General features: G+C 45.5%; 1 protein-coding gene across 2 annotated transcripts in view; it reads right to left on the reverse strand.

Annotated features, from left to right (window-relative positions):
* The window catches only part of LOC122736701 (septin-2), a 136266-nt gene that overhangs the window by 75288 nt on the left and 46916 nt on the right, over positions 1–14062 (reverse strand). The gene's annotated exons all lie outside the window — the stretch shown is intronic.

Consider the following 14062-nt stretch of genomic DNA (forward strand, 5'->3'; position numbering starts at 1 on the left):
AGGTCCTATCTAGGAGAGCCTGGCCTACCTTGCAGAGGTGAGGAGAGGCCGCACCAGCTCCTATCTAGGAAAGCCTGGTCTACCTTGGAGAGGAGAGGAGAGGCCGCACCAGCTCCTATCTAGGAGAGCCTGGCCTACCTTGCAGAGGTGAGGAGAGGCCACACCAGCTCCTATCTAGGAGAGCCTGGCCTACCTTGAAGAGGTGAGGAGAGGTTTCACTAGCCCCTATCTGCGAGAGCCTGGCCTAGAATGAAGGAGAGGAGAGGTTGTGTCAACCCCCACCTAGGAAAGCTTGGCCTACCTTGGAGAGGTGAGGAGAGGTTTCACTAGCCCCTATCTGGGAAAGCCTGGCCTAGAATGAAGGAAAGTAGAGGTTGTGCCAACCCCCACCTAGGAAAGCTTGGCCTACCTTAGAGAGGTGAGGAGAGGCCACACCAGCTCCTATCTAGGAGAGCCTGGCCTACCTTGGAGAGGTGAGGAGAGGCCACACCAGCTCCTATCTAGGAGAGCCTGGCCTACCTTGGAGAGGTGAGGAGAGGCCGCACCAGCTCCTATCTGGGGGACCCTGGCCTACCTTGGAGAGGTGAGGAGAGGTTTCACTAGCCCCTATATGGGAGAGCCTGGCCTACCTTGCAGAGGTGAGGAGAGGCTGCACCAGCTGCTATCTGGAAGAGCCTGGTCTACCCTGGAGAAGTCAGAAGTGGCTGTTCTGGTTCTTATTCAGCCAGCATGGATGCAGAAAAGAGCTAAGGCACATAAATGAACCTTATGCTTTTAAACACCAGATCTTTGTGTATTTTCACCATCGGCGATATCTCAAGCTCAATGCGTTCAAAGCAGATTCATTCTCTTTCTCCACAAATCCACCCCTCCCTTAAATTTGCTGTTGCTGTCATGGCCACCTCCACCCTTCCACTCACCCAGGTTCAAAATTTTGGGTCACCCTCAACTAGTCACTCTCCTTCACACGCACAACCCCCATGTCCAGTCTTGTCAATTCTACCTCCACAACATCTCTGCCGTCTGTCCCCTTGTCTCCACTCACAGCAAAAGCACCTTAGATCTGGCCTCATCACCTCCTAACTGATGTTTCTGAAGTCTTCCTCTCTCTCCATCCTACACATGGCTGCCAAAGTGATATTCTAAAGTACTGGACTGTCCACAATATTATTCCCTTGCTCAAGAAGCTCCAATGGCTCCCTATTGACTCCCTATAGAACCAAATACAAACTCTTGTACCTGACATTTAAAACCCCAGCCTCCCTTCCCATGCTTAAGATACATGAGTGTTGTTCACACTTTATAATCCATCCAATCTGGCCTACTTGGAGGCCCTCCTCCCTGCTTTTGTGCTAGCTATCACATGCCTGGAATGTTCTCCCTCCCTTCGTTCACCTTGGTTCCTTTCAGGCTCAATGCCACTTGTTTCCCCTCTTACTGGTGCCTTCTCAACCTGGAAAAGACTCCACATTTTTATTCTCTATAGACAGCTCCTCCCCTCATATCTACAGGCCTCTATCCTTAATGTAAGCTTCTTGAGAGCAGTAAATGTTTCATTTCTGTCTGTATGTCCTCATTAATGAGCACCGGGTTTGGCCCATATTTAATAAGCGCCTGTTGAATTTAACCGCAAATAACAAACTGTATCTTCTTGAAAATGTTCATTCGCTCAGACTTTAAAAAGTGATTCACCCTAACCTTCCCTTCAACTGTCCTGTAGTAGCAAGAGTCATTTCCCATGGGCTTATTTCTCATTCTTAGCAATATCTTTTATGTCACTTCTTTTTAAAAAAAATTTAATGAAAAATTTATTATCCCTTTCTCCCTCCAGTAAGAAAAAGAAAAAAAGAAAAAGGAAACCCTTGTGACAAGAATGTACAGTCAAAGCAAACAATCCCTGAGGTTTTATTGTAAATGATCATGACAAGATGCAAACAGCCATTTTGGACAGTGTGCTGTTGGCATTCTGTCGTTCTGTTGTGTCTGACTCTTTGTGACCCTATGGACCATAGCACGACAATACTGTCTATGGGGTTTTCTTGGCAAAGACAGTGGAGTGGTTTGCCATTTCCTTCTCCAGTGGATTAAGGCAAACAGAGGTTAAGTGACTTGCCCAGGAGCACACAGCTAGTGAGTGTATGAGGTCAGAGTTGGTTCTTTCTGACTCCAAGTCTAGTGCTCTATCCATTGAACAACCTAGCTGCCTCATTTCGGAAGGTACAGATTTGATTAGACACCTTGTGGATAGTGTATAAACTAAGCACCAAAAGTAGCCCCAAAGGAGACGATACTGTCCCTTGGGGCAAGGGACGGGGCCCCAAGGAGCACCAGAAGGAGGCAGTTACATGGCCAAGCACAACAAGTGGTAAAAGAGACATTGACAAGGACACAAATGACTGGAAGAAGAAGGGAGCCAGCCACAAAAGGAGTGTGAGAAAAGCCAGCTGGGCATCCTAGGAGTTACACTGGAGTCCATTGAAGACCATGGGGAAGGTCCCCCAGATTTCTAGAGAGGTGAGGGCAAGGACTGTACAGGGTGCAAGGGCACAAAGGTGGCAGAGACTTGTGACCTGCACTGAGGAGACCAGAGCCACACACGAAAAAAGGGCAGCCAGCCATTTTCCTGGAGGACAGTTAGCACCAAGCTTATGGACAAGGACTTGGGCCATATGATCTCCCAAGGTTCTTCTCAGTGCAAACCTTTACAACAACGCATTCCTAAAGGATACCAGACCAATACAACAGTAATACAACAAAAGAGCAGATGGAAATGAGCCTGAGTAACAAGGCCTTCCATAAGACAGCAGCACTCCTTTGAAGAAGACAAAGGAAAGCGTTCCACCTCCAGGGATATGAACAGTTGCATACCAATGTGTAGGGTCAACCAGCCTGCGATCCCATGGCCATTTTTTCTTAAGGAAATGACTGCAGGGCTACAATGCAAGCTTAATGGGGGCTCTAATCATTTAGAAAGGAGAACCTCTTTGCTGTTCTCTTCCCTGAGGACAAGGGGATCCCTCCCATAATGACAACAAGGGGCACTGTGACTGTGGGTTCTCATGGCAAGAGCTCAGTATCTGCTGTTTTCTCAAATCATATGAAGTCCCCTGAGACAAGAAGCTCTGCCTACCTTAACATTCTAAAGGCACTGGGACACTGGACAGCTTCTTTCCCTGGAAGCCTCCTATCTCCATAAGGATCAAAGGGAACATAAGATTATTATTATTATGAGATCTGTCTAGAACAATAAGTGGTTTTCAGGAATTCACAGCTGTTCCTCCTGAATGGACTAAAAATATTTCACACCGAGACTGAAGTTGATGGCCCTTCCCAGAAAGCACATGGCTACCATCCAGAGACTGTGGAGTCTATGGCCAGAAGCTTCAGGTCTGTCTTCCCAGCAGCCCCTGAGCCCATTCTCTTTAGACACAGTTTGAACATATCCCTCTCTTCCTATCTCTGCTCTCCATTCCTCCTCTAGCCCTGTAAAAGGAAGGACAGAAAATGATGCTTTCTCAGCCTCCTAGCCCTACCAGGTAGGAGGGTGCAGTGGAAAAAGCCTTTGACTCTGCAATCAGAGGCCCTGGATTCAAATTCCACCTCTGATCCTTGCTAACTATATAGGACCTTGGACAAGTCACCTGTCTCTCTGGGCCTCTGAGCTGCCTTCCAGCTCAGATCCAAGGATCCAAGATCTTACCAAATATGATGGTTTGCTAAGGTTGTCTTTGTGTTTTCCCAGGCTTCATTGGAAGTAGCAAATAAGAAAGCATCAGAGGAAATAAGGTGGGGTGTGTGTGTGTGATGGGGGAGGCTAAGCTCCCAATCTAATGAGTGGCAAACAGATCTGTGACCATTTGGGAACAATATACCTAGCCGCCACTTTAAACAAGTTAGGGACTTATTTTCCTAACAAATTCCACCAATAAACATCTACCAAGCTCTGTGCTAAGTGCCGTATTAGCTTCAAGCCAGGCTCCAAAGCCAGGTCTTCCAGCTCCCCACCAACCAAGGAGCCCCAACATGCAGCCAGTCACCCAGCCTCCCTCTAGGAACCCTAGGGGCAAGGAGTTCAAGGCCATCCTGAGGCTGCCCAGTCCACTGTTAGAAACCACCAATGATTAGGAAGTTGCTCCTTATGCCAAGAGGAAATCTGTCTCCGTTACTTTCACCTACAAGTCCTAGTGCAGTTCTCTGAGAATGACTTTTCAATCCATTTTCCATATTTGAAGGAAATTTATTAAGCATTTACTATGTGCAAGACTCTGGGAATACAAGAAGAAAATAAGAGACAATCCCTGCCCTTCAGGAGCTCATATTCTAAGAGGGGAGAACAAAAATGTAGAGAAGATGGAAGGGCCTGAGGACTCCTACTCCCAGAGGGTGGAAGGAAGACATTGAAGAGTACTGAGGGCGCAGCAGCAGGGTGGAAGGAGGGACCACAGGAGTACTGAGGGCACACTACCAGGGCACATCTCATCAATGGGAGCATTCCTTCTGCCAGCACAGACTGCTCTCCCTATCCTCTACCTCCCTTCTGATGCTGGACAATGTCTTTCTCTAAGTCACCTGGTTCTTTTCCTATCACTGGCATTGTAGCCCTCAGGCTGTTCTTTGGTCATCCTTTCCTCTTCCTAAATATCCCTCCCACTTCCTTTTTCAGACACAGCTGTCCTTTATTCTGTCTTTCACATGAGGGTCTGTCAGTCACATAATGCAGCCTACACACCATTGACAAATGGTCATGAAAAGTACAGGCCTCTGGTGGCCAATACACATGGGCACCATTTGTTGGTGTGGGCACTCAGCTGGGAGGACCCCTCTTCAGGAGGTGCTGTTGCCCTTTTAATGTCGAGCCAGACCAAGAAGAAGCCCACACAACTACGCCACCTCAGGACCAGTACTTGAAGCTGTTCCAGTTTGGGTAGGGGAAACCAGAGTGTGTTGTCTGAGGCGAGCCCAGCAGCACCTTCATGCCATAACAAGTAATCAAGGAAAAACTTTAGTAGAAGAATTTATTCTCTGTGGCCAGTGATAAATTCAATTAAAATAATTCATGAATAATTAGAGAAATGCAAATTAAAACAACTCTGAGGTGCCACCTCACACTCATCAGACTGGCTAACAGGACAGAAAAAAAGTGACAATCCATTGCTGGTGGAGTTGTGAACAGATCCAACCATTCTGGAAAGGAATTTGGAACTAGGCCCTAGGGGCTATCAAACTGTGCATACCCTTTGACCCAGCAATACCACTGCTAAGTCTGTACCCCAAAGAGATCAAAGAAAAAGGCAAAGCTATGTTTAATGTGATTGTACATATATAACCTATATCAGATTGTGGAGGGGGAAGGAAGGGAGGGAAAAATTTGGAACTAAAAATCTTTTGAAAACAAATGTTGAAAACTATCTTTGCATGTAATTAGAAAATAATAAAATACTTTCATTATCTAAAAAAAAAGGAAAAGGGAAAGCACGCATTTTTTATAATCTTATTTTTCTTAATGTTGATGATTTTTTTAAAAACTTTGTGTTCCAAATTCTCTTCTTCCCTCCCTCCCCACCCCACCAAGAACCCAAGCAATTCAATATAAGCAATACATGAGCAATCATGTAAAACATTTCCAAATTAGAAAGCACCCATTTGTACAAAAATATTTCTAGCAGCTCTTTTTATGGAGGTAAAGAATTGGAAGTCAAGGGGATGCTCATCAACTGGAGAATGGCTGAACAAGTTGTGGGATATGAGTGTGATAGAATACTGTTGTGCTATGAGAAATGACAAGCAGGATGATTTCATAAAAACCTGGGAAGAGTCATATGAGCTGATGCAAAATGAAGCGAGCAGAACCAGGAGAACACTGTGCATGTTAACAGCAACACTGCTGATGATGATCAACTGCAAGACTTGATCACGACAATGTCCCACCACAACTCCACAGGACTCATGATATAAAATGCTATCCAGCTCCAGACAGAAAACTGATGTTCTCAGACAAAGACTAAAACATAATTTTTTCCTCTTTTTTTCCCCACCCCCTCTGCCAAACGTGGTTGCATGACTTCACAGGTATAATGGACAGTGTATTTTTTGCCTGCTCGGTGGGTGGGGGAGGGGCTGGAATTTGGAACTGAAAATAAAAATAAAATTTAGGGGAAAAAAATTCACGAAATTCAAATAGCCAGGGAGACTTCATATCTTAGAAATACTTTTGGATGGGAATCTGATCACTCAGAGGCACCAAGTGCACTCTATAGCTGAACAGGAGTCCTTTCCACAGTCTAACTGATCCTCATAGCCTCTGCTTGGAAACCTCAAGGAAGAAGAGCCTCCCTTCCCAAGGCAGCCAGTTTGGGACAGATCTCGCTGGTAGCAGGCTTTTCCTGACATAAAGCCTAACTGGCCTCCCCCCTCCCTGCCCCTAGTTACTACCTCCTGGTTCCTGTCCTTTATCTTCGCAAACAACCAAAGTGACACAATTATGTTGAAGTCATGGTGCAGGGTGTCTTACTGTGGCTGATCAGGTGGACGGCAGGGCAGGTGCACATACTCCACATGAACATCTGGAGGGGAGATGTCTCTAGATTTGTGCATCTCACACTTCTACTTCCTCAGGCCAAAGAGAAGGAGGCCAACCCCTCCTCCGCTTGACAGTCCTTCAAATGCTTGATCGCAGCTGTCCTGTCCCCCATCTTTCTCTTCTCTGGGCTATTGTGCCCAGTTCTTTCCTCATTTGGCATGGACTCCAGGACCGCAGCATCCTGAACCCTCCTCTGGATGCTCTCTAGATCACTGACGTCCCTTTTCTTTTTTCTTTTTTAATTAATTAATTTATTTACTTTTAGTTTTCAACATTTGCTTAGATAAGATTTCCAATTTCAAATTTTTCTCCCTCCCTCCCCTCCCCCCTCCCCTAGACAGCAGGTAATCTGATATAGATTGTGTATATATAGATAGATATATATGTATATATATATGTATATATGTGTATATGTGTATATATGTATATATATAATAACATTAAACATATTTCTGCATTAGTCATGTTATAAGAGAAGAATCAGAGCAAAAAGGAAAAACCTCAAAAAAGAAAACCAACAGCACCAAAAACAAAAGAAATAGTATGGTCCAATCAGCATCTATATTCCACAGTTCCTTTTTTTTTTCTTCTGGATTTGGAGAGCCTTTTCCATCATGAGTCCTTTGGAACTTTCTTGTACCGTTGGATTGGTGAGAAGAGTCAAGTCTATCACAGTTGATCAACACATAATGTTAATGATACTGTGTATAACATTCTTCTGGTTCTGCTCATCTCACTCATCATCAGTTCATGCAAGTCCTTCCAGGTTTCTCTGAACTCCCCCTGCTCATCGTTTCTCACAGCACAATAGGATTCCATTACATTCATATACCACAACTTGTTCAGCCATTCCCCAATTGATGGGCAACCCCTCAATTTCCAATTACTTGCCACCACAAAAAGAGCAGCTATAAATATTTTTGTACATGTGGGTCCTTTTCCCTTTACTGACATCCCTTTTCAATGGTGGTGCCCAGCCCGGAACACAATGGCCAGGGCAGAGGACAGTGGGGGGACTCTTACCTCCCCCCCGCCCTGAGATCATAGCTAAGACTGTTGAGATGCTACATCATGCTACTGATTCATGTTGAGCTCCCCAGAGTCTCATCGGGACTAGGTGCTCTGGCAGGGCACAGACGGGAGGGACCAAGTGTCTGACACGTGAGGTCCAGGACCAAGTGCAGAGATGCTTGTCACATCAGGGCTGCAGGGGGGCTGTGACCTTGTACCAGTGAAGAGAGTGTGTGTGTATACAGGGATGAAAAGTAGGTCACAGGAGTGTTGAAGTAAATCCACTAGTGTAGAAAAAGGCCCACAACGGTGAGTGAAAATGTCAAGGAGCGATTGCCAGTCTTTCCCCACAAAGTCACACACCTTTCAGGATATGATTAATTTTCACTTTGCAAAATGAAAAAGTACTTAATTGGGACCCACCAGATTAGCTAGAAGCATGGCCTGAATCCAGCAAAATGAAATATAACAGGAATAAGTGTCAAATTCTATATACACACTAATACTATCTCCTGCATCGCTATGGAGCCAGGGAAACCTTGGCTAAAGAACAGCCCATGGGGAGATGGCATGGGCGGGGGGGAGGGGGCTCATGGCCTGTGGGCTCCACGTTTTTAAGTAACTGGGTCTTGTGAAACCATGCTGTGTTTTGCCCCAAAGGCCAGAACTAGGAACAGCAATGGAAGCTGCGGGGCAGAATCTGGCTGGACTTAGGAAAGCCTTCCTATTGGAGCTGATGGGGCTGGCCTGCCTGGGGAGACTGGAGGGGGCCTGGTGAGCTCCAGTGTGGAGATGGTTTGGGGGGGGGGGTGTCCCTTTTCAGTCCAATTCTGTGGGGACCACAAATTGTATCTTCTCCATTGTGACTTACTGAGTGCTGGAGAGCAGGCAGGACAGGCCTGAGTTTGTGGCTCCATTCTCAGGACCTGTGAGGGGTTTCTATCACACTGAGACTCTAGAAGGTGCCGAGATACACAAACGAGGCAGTCCCTGCTCTCAAGAAGCTCACCTTCTTCTGGGGGCCATGACACACTGACAGGTAAGTAGGGAAGTGCATGGTAGAGGGTGAGACCAAGAGGAAGGTGGCGGGGGGGGGGGGGGAGTGCATTCTAAGCATGGGGCACAGCTGATGCAAAGGTGTGGAGGGAAGAGATGGAGTCTCAGTTTGCACAGGAACAGTAAGAAACAAGGCTACAAAAGGAGGCAGGAAGTCAAAGGCCCACGGACTAGATGCCAAGCTAAGAAGCATGAAGCCTATCCTCTCAGAGACAGTGGGACAAGAGTAAAGCTCATAGAACCAGGCAGACCCAGCATCCTTGGTGGTCCTTGGGCTGCTGGGACACCTCAGCAGTGCTGCTGTCTCTGAGGGAACAGGAGGCAAACACATGAACCACGAAGCCCATTCAACTTGTCAGCGGTGGCTGGGATAAAAAGGCAGCAGAAACAATAGCGGGAAGGCCAAAAGCAGGGGTGCAAGATAACACAGCCCAGCTGTTAGACCCAGGGCCTTCCTGAAGGATAAAAGAAAGGCAATAAAAACAAACTCCATTTCATGGTTCAACAATGAAACCGTTCTGCTTCTCCTCCCATCCACTTTATTGGTCTCCAGAGGTTCTGTGTTTCTGAAGATTAGCTTCCCCTGGGAAACGTCAAGAAGAAAGGAATAACGCCAACACCCGAGTGCCCGCTCCCTCTCATGAAGTCGTGCCTGCAGGCAGGCTTCCTCCAGAGCTTCCCATTCAAGTGGAGGGGGGGAAACTTTGGGGAAAAGGGCTTTGAATTCCAGCAAGCCCAAACAGGAACGTCTCTGAGCAGAGCTTCCTTCTCAAGGACTCTAGGCCTCGTTTGAAAAATCAAAACAAAAAGTCCCAGGCCTCAGATTGGCCGCCAAATGGCAGTGACTTCTAAAACCCATCAGCTCCTGTGATCCTGCCGGCCAAGACCCCCGACTCTCAGTGCTGATTAGTGACCTTCTCCCCCAGACGTTGGGAGCTGAAACAACATACCGTCATTTCCCCAGAGAAAACACACCCGCGCCTTTCTTGGAACAACTTGACAGGCTCGTCCACGGAGTAACGTACACTTGGAATGACATAACACACGTTTTTCCTCAGAAAACCTGTGTGTGCAAATGTGTCATTGCCACCCCTCACCCCCAAGGAACAGACAGGACTCCCCTCGTTCTCACTCCCTCGGCTGGACAGGAAGCAGCTCAATGTCACCTCACTGCCATTTCACCCTCAGGGCAGATCAACCAGCTCAGTGGCCTCGGCTGATCCCCAAGGCCTTCTCAGAGCCTTCCGGAAAATAACAGCTCCCTCCACCCTGAGACATGGTAAGGCGCCACAGAGGACCTTGATGGTGGGTCTGATCCCTCAAATTAAATCAATCTATCTTTTTTTTAATTTGGAGCTGAAAGTGGGCTGGTGCCAAGGGCATAAGGCATCAAAGGGGCAGGATGAAGTGACATTTCACTGAGAAATGCACCCATTCATGCAGGATGTCATATTCAAAGTCTATGACTGCTGGCCTAATCTGTGGGGAGAGAATGCCGCCCCAAAACAGAAAATCTGTGTATGGTTGCTAATGTCAGTATGTGTCAAAGTACAATGGTAAATGTCAAGATGTGGATGCCAGGCATGTACCCCAAGGAGGACAAGAATTAAAAAGAAAGACCTCGTATGCCCCAAAACATTTATAGTGGCCTTCTTGGTCTGGAAACAAAGCAGATGCCCACTGAGTGGGGAATGGATGAACAAACTGTGGTACATGAAGCTCTAAGAAACCATGAGCATAAAAACAAACATACAAACAAAAAACCTTAAAAGAAACCATGAGCATGATGCATATGGAGAAGAATGGAAAAGCTCACTAGGAACTGATTCAGGGCAAAGTAAACAGAGCCAGGACAACCACAGACACAACAACACAGCTGAGACTGAGAGTTACCAGACCCCAAGTCTGGCCCCAAGGGAAATTGCTGAGATGAGGGGAGACGGCAGAAGTCAGACACAGCATTTCTCTCCCAATTTCTTCAATATATGACTTAGTTTTGCTCAGCTTTCCCCCTCTTTTTAGATTTTTTTTTTTGTTATAAAGGATGGTTCTTGGGAGTGTAGAGGCCAAATTTAATATGGGGAGAGTTAATTGGGTGGCTTGCCATAATATTAGGGTTCAGAAAATAATGAGGGACCTCTAAGTTCCAAGTTTCCTCCCCTCCGAACTGCCTTTTTTAGTTCTTTCTCCCAAGCCAATAAGAAAGGAATTAACAGCCTCTTTTCCACAAACAAATCAGGTTTTATTAATGGGAAGAAAATACACAGCAAAGGTGAAATTAATACAGTCAAGGACAAGGGAATAGGGAAAGAGGAAAATGGATAATCTCCATGGCTCTAGCAAAGACTGTCTCAAAACCCAAACTCGCTTTCAGCTCAGCTAATTCAGTAATTTGTTTATTTATTTATTTATTTTTATTTTTGGTTAGGCAATCGGGGTTAAGTGACTTGCCCAGGGTCACACAGCTAGTAAGTGTCAAGTGTCTGAGGCCTTATTTAAACTCAGGTCCTCCTGACTCCAGGACCCACCTAGCTGCCCCAAGCTCAGCTAATTCAAAGAGCTGGATTTTATTAACTCACCACCTGGGGTCTGTAATTTCTATGGGAATCAGCTGTGTAGCCCATCTCCAGTACGCTCCAAAAGGCAAGAACTCCCACTTCCTGATGGTGGTCCCTTTTTCTACTTTTTTCTCCCTCCCCCAAAGGGGAGGTCCTTCAAGTTGTGTGGCTGAGACTTGTCCTCTGTTGATGACACAGTCCACAGCCTCTGAGGACACTCCTTCTCAGAGTTGGCCAAGTTTAAACTAGGTTTAACAGGACCAGCCAGGTGTGGCTAAAAATCTAATCATCTTAAGTGGGTACTTAGTAGTTTCTCATTCATACCCAACTCAAACACTACTAAATCAATCACGCTAGACCCCTGGACATCTGCCAAATTCCATTATTTTACCACAGGAGAAAGAGGAGAACACAGTGGGAAATGTAGATAGTGTAAAAATAAAAGGTGTTAATAACAGCTTATTTTGGAAAAAGAGTAAGATGTAGAAGGAGAAAAAAGAAAAGCTTTGAAAATTTTTTCTATTTTGGGAAAAAATGCCCCATTTCACTGATCTTAAATGAGGCCTCCTTTAGGGTCTTGCCGGGTCGTCCCCATCAAAGCAAGCCTTGTAGGACTCGGCTGAAATGGATCTTTAGGCAAGGCTGTGCCAGCTCCCTCTATGCCTTCTCATCTAGGGCAACTCTGATAACAATGGGGACCTTCCTCTGGATCCATTAGTGGTTCACAAATGTGAGAGTGGCCTTTGCAGCGTGCTGGGTGCACCTCCTTTCCCAGTTGCCCACCTCTCTGAGCCCACCTACCACTTGCTCCAACCTACAGATCCCTGACATGTGCCCTTCCACGTTCCCTTAGCTCTCTATTAAGTTCTGACCTGTCCTGCATCTCCAACTGAGACATACCATCTACAATGCATTATGGTCCCTGCTCTCCCACATCCCCTCCAGCATCTGTCACTTTCCTTTGCTGTCATGTTAGCCAAACTGATAGGGGTGAGCTGATACCTCAGAGTTGTTTTAATTTGCATTTTTCTAATCAATAGCTATTTAGGGCTTTTTTTCACATGACTACAGATAGTTCTGATTTCTTCTTCTGAAAGCTGTCTGTCCACGTCCTTTGGCCATTTGTCATTTTTATACATTTGTCTCAGTTCCCTTTGTATTTGAGAAATTAGGCCTTTATCAGAGAAATCTGTTATTGTATTTCCCCCCAGTTCCTGTTTTCTTTCTAATTTTGATTGCATTTGTACTGTCTGTGCAAACACTTGTTAACTCCATATAATCAGAATTATCCATTTCCCCCCTAATCTTTTCTATCTCTCCTTTGGTCATAATTTCTCCCCTTGTGCATAGACCTGACAGGCAGCATTTTCTGTGATCCTCAAATCTGCTTATGATGTCATCCTTTATGTCTAAATCATGCACCCATCTGAGTTAATCTTGGTATATGGTGAATGTTGGTCTAGGCTTAGAGGTTTCGTTTCTGCTGGACTGTTTCCCGGTTTTCCCAGAGATAAAAGAGGGCTTCTTCACCTTTGTTGGGTCCAGGCTCACTTGGTGGTCAGTCTGGGGAATCCATAGGCCCCTTCTCAGAATCATATTTGCAAATACATAAAATATACAGGATTACAAAGGAAGTCAAGTCTATTAAAATAGTTATCAAAACTTTTTTTAAAAAGTCTCCAAGGGGCAGCTAGGTGGCACAGTGGATAAAGCACCGGCCCTGGATTCAGGAGTACCTGAGTTCAAATCCGGCCTCAGACACTTGACACTTACTAGCTGTGTGACCCTGGGCAAGTCACTTAACCCCCATTGCCCTGCAAAAAAACCAAAACAAAACAAAAAAACAAACAAACAAAAAAAAAGTCTCCAAATCCCACTTGAAGACCCTTCTACCCTAAAGCAATGTTATTAAATAAAAATGTTTTTATAGCCAACGGTGAACTGACAAAGGATTCATCAAGAAGACATGTAATGTCAGGAGTGAAAGATAACTCATGGACACACAGTCTGTGTGGTCCCCTGGAGTCTATGTGATGTCAAGGGAAATGGAGGAAGGCCCCAGCAAGAAGTTGTGAGAACCAGAGCGCCACCCCCTGATGAGAAAGACATGAGGTGACCTTTCTAAGGTCATCCCAGCATCCGGAAGTCACATCACAATTCATGGACCACCTTCAAGTCATGTCAATCAAGAGACTTGAATGCTACCAACCAATTAGCTTGGAGCTGAGTATGGGGACTGCCCTTTTTCCATTCCGGCAGGAAACTTCCTCTTGGGCAGGTAGCTTCTGTTTGAACTGAGGGAGGATCACTCCTTCGTTCGGGAACAAGCTCATGGTGGCAGAAGAAGCAGGCCAGGGTAAACAGGTTTTCTCTCTCTCTCTTTATCAACTTCTAATACACTTTAATAAATGCTTAAAAGCCTAAACTGTTGCTGAATTTATAAGTAAACTGTAGCTAATTCTCCCCCAACACTGGAGGTAGGGGGCAGGTAAGGACACACACATTACATTTTAAACACTACAGTTGGCGAGCCATAAGTGGAGTGCTGAACCCCTCAATCTTCTGATCTTCAAGTTGGGTAAGAAACTCTCTTCCTATGTTCCTGTTCCTTTAAGTTTCAAAGTAGTGCCAAGTACCAGCTGTTTTCCCTTTAAATTTTCAATTTTTTTTTAAAGTCCTTAAGTACCCCTTTTCTAACTTTAGCCTGGCTAATCAGACAAGCAGGTGAAAATATCATGTTAACACTTGGTCAGTTTTAATTTAATGAATTTTTTTTTATTCCTATTCTTATTTTTGCCGGGCTTTGTTATGTGGTATGGAAAGTTCTAAATGTCATGGAGAGGATTAGAAAGAGTGA

This window comes from Dromiciops gliroides, chromosome 1 (assembly GCF_019393635.1).
Source record: "Dromiciops gliroides isolate mDroGli1 chromosome 1, mDroGli1.pri, whole genome shotgun sequence".
NCBI lineage: Eukaryota > Metazoa > Chordata > Mammalia > Microbiotheria > Microbiotheriidae > Dromiciops > Dromiciops gliroides.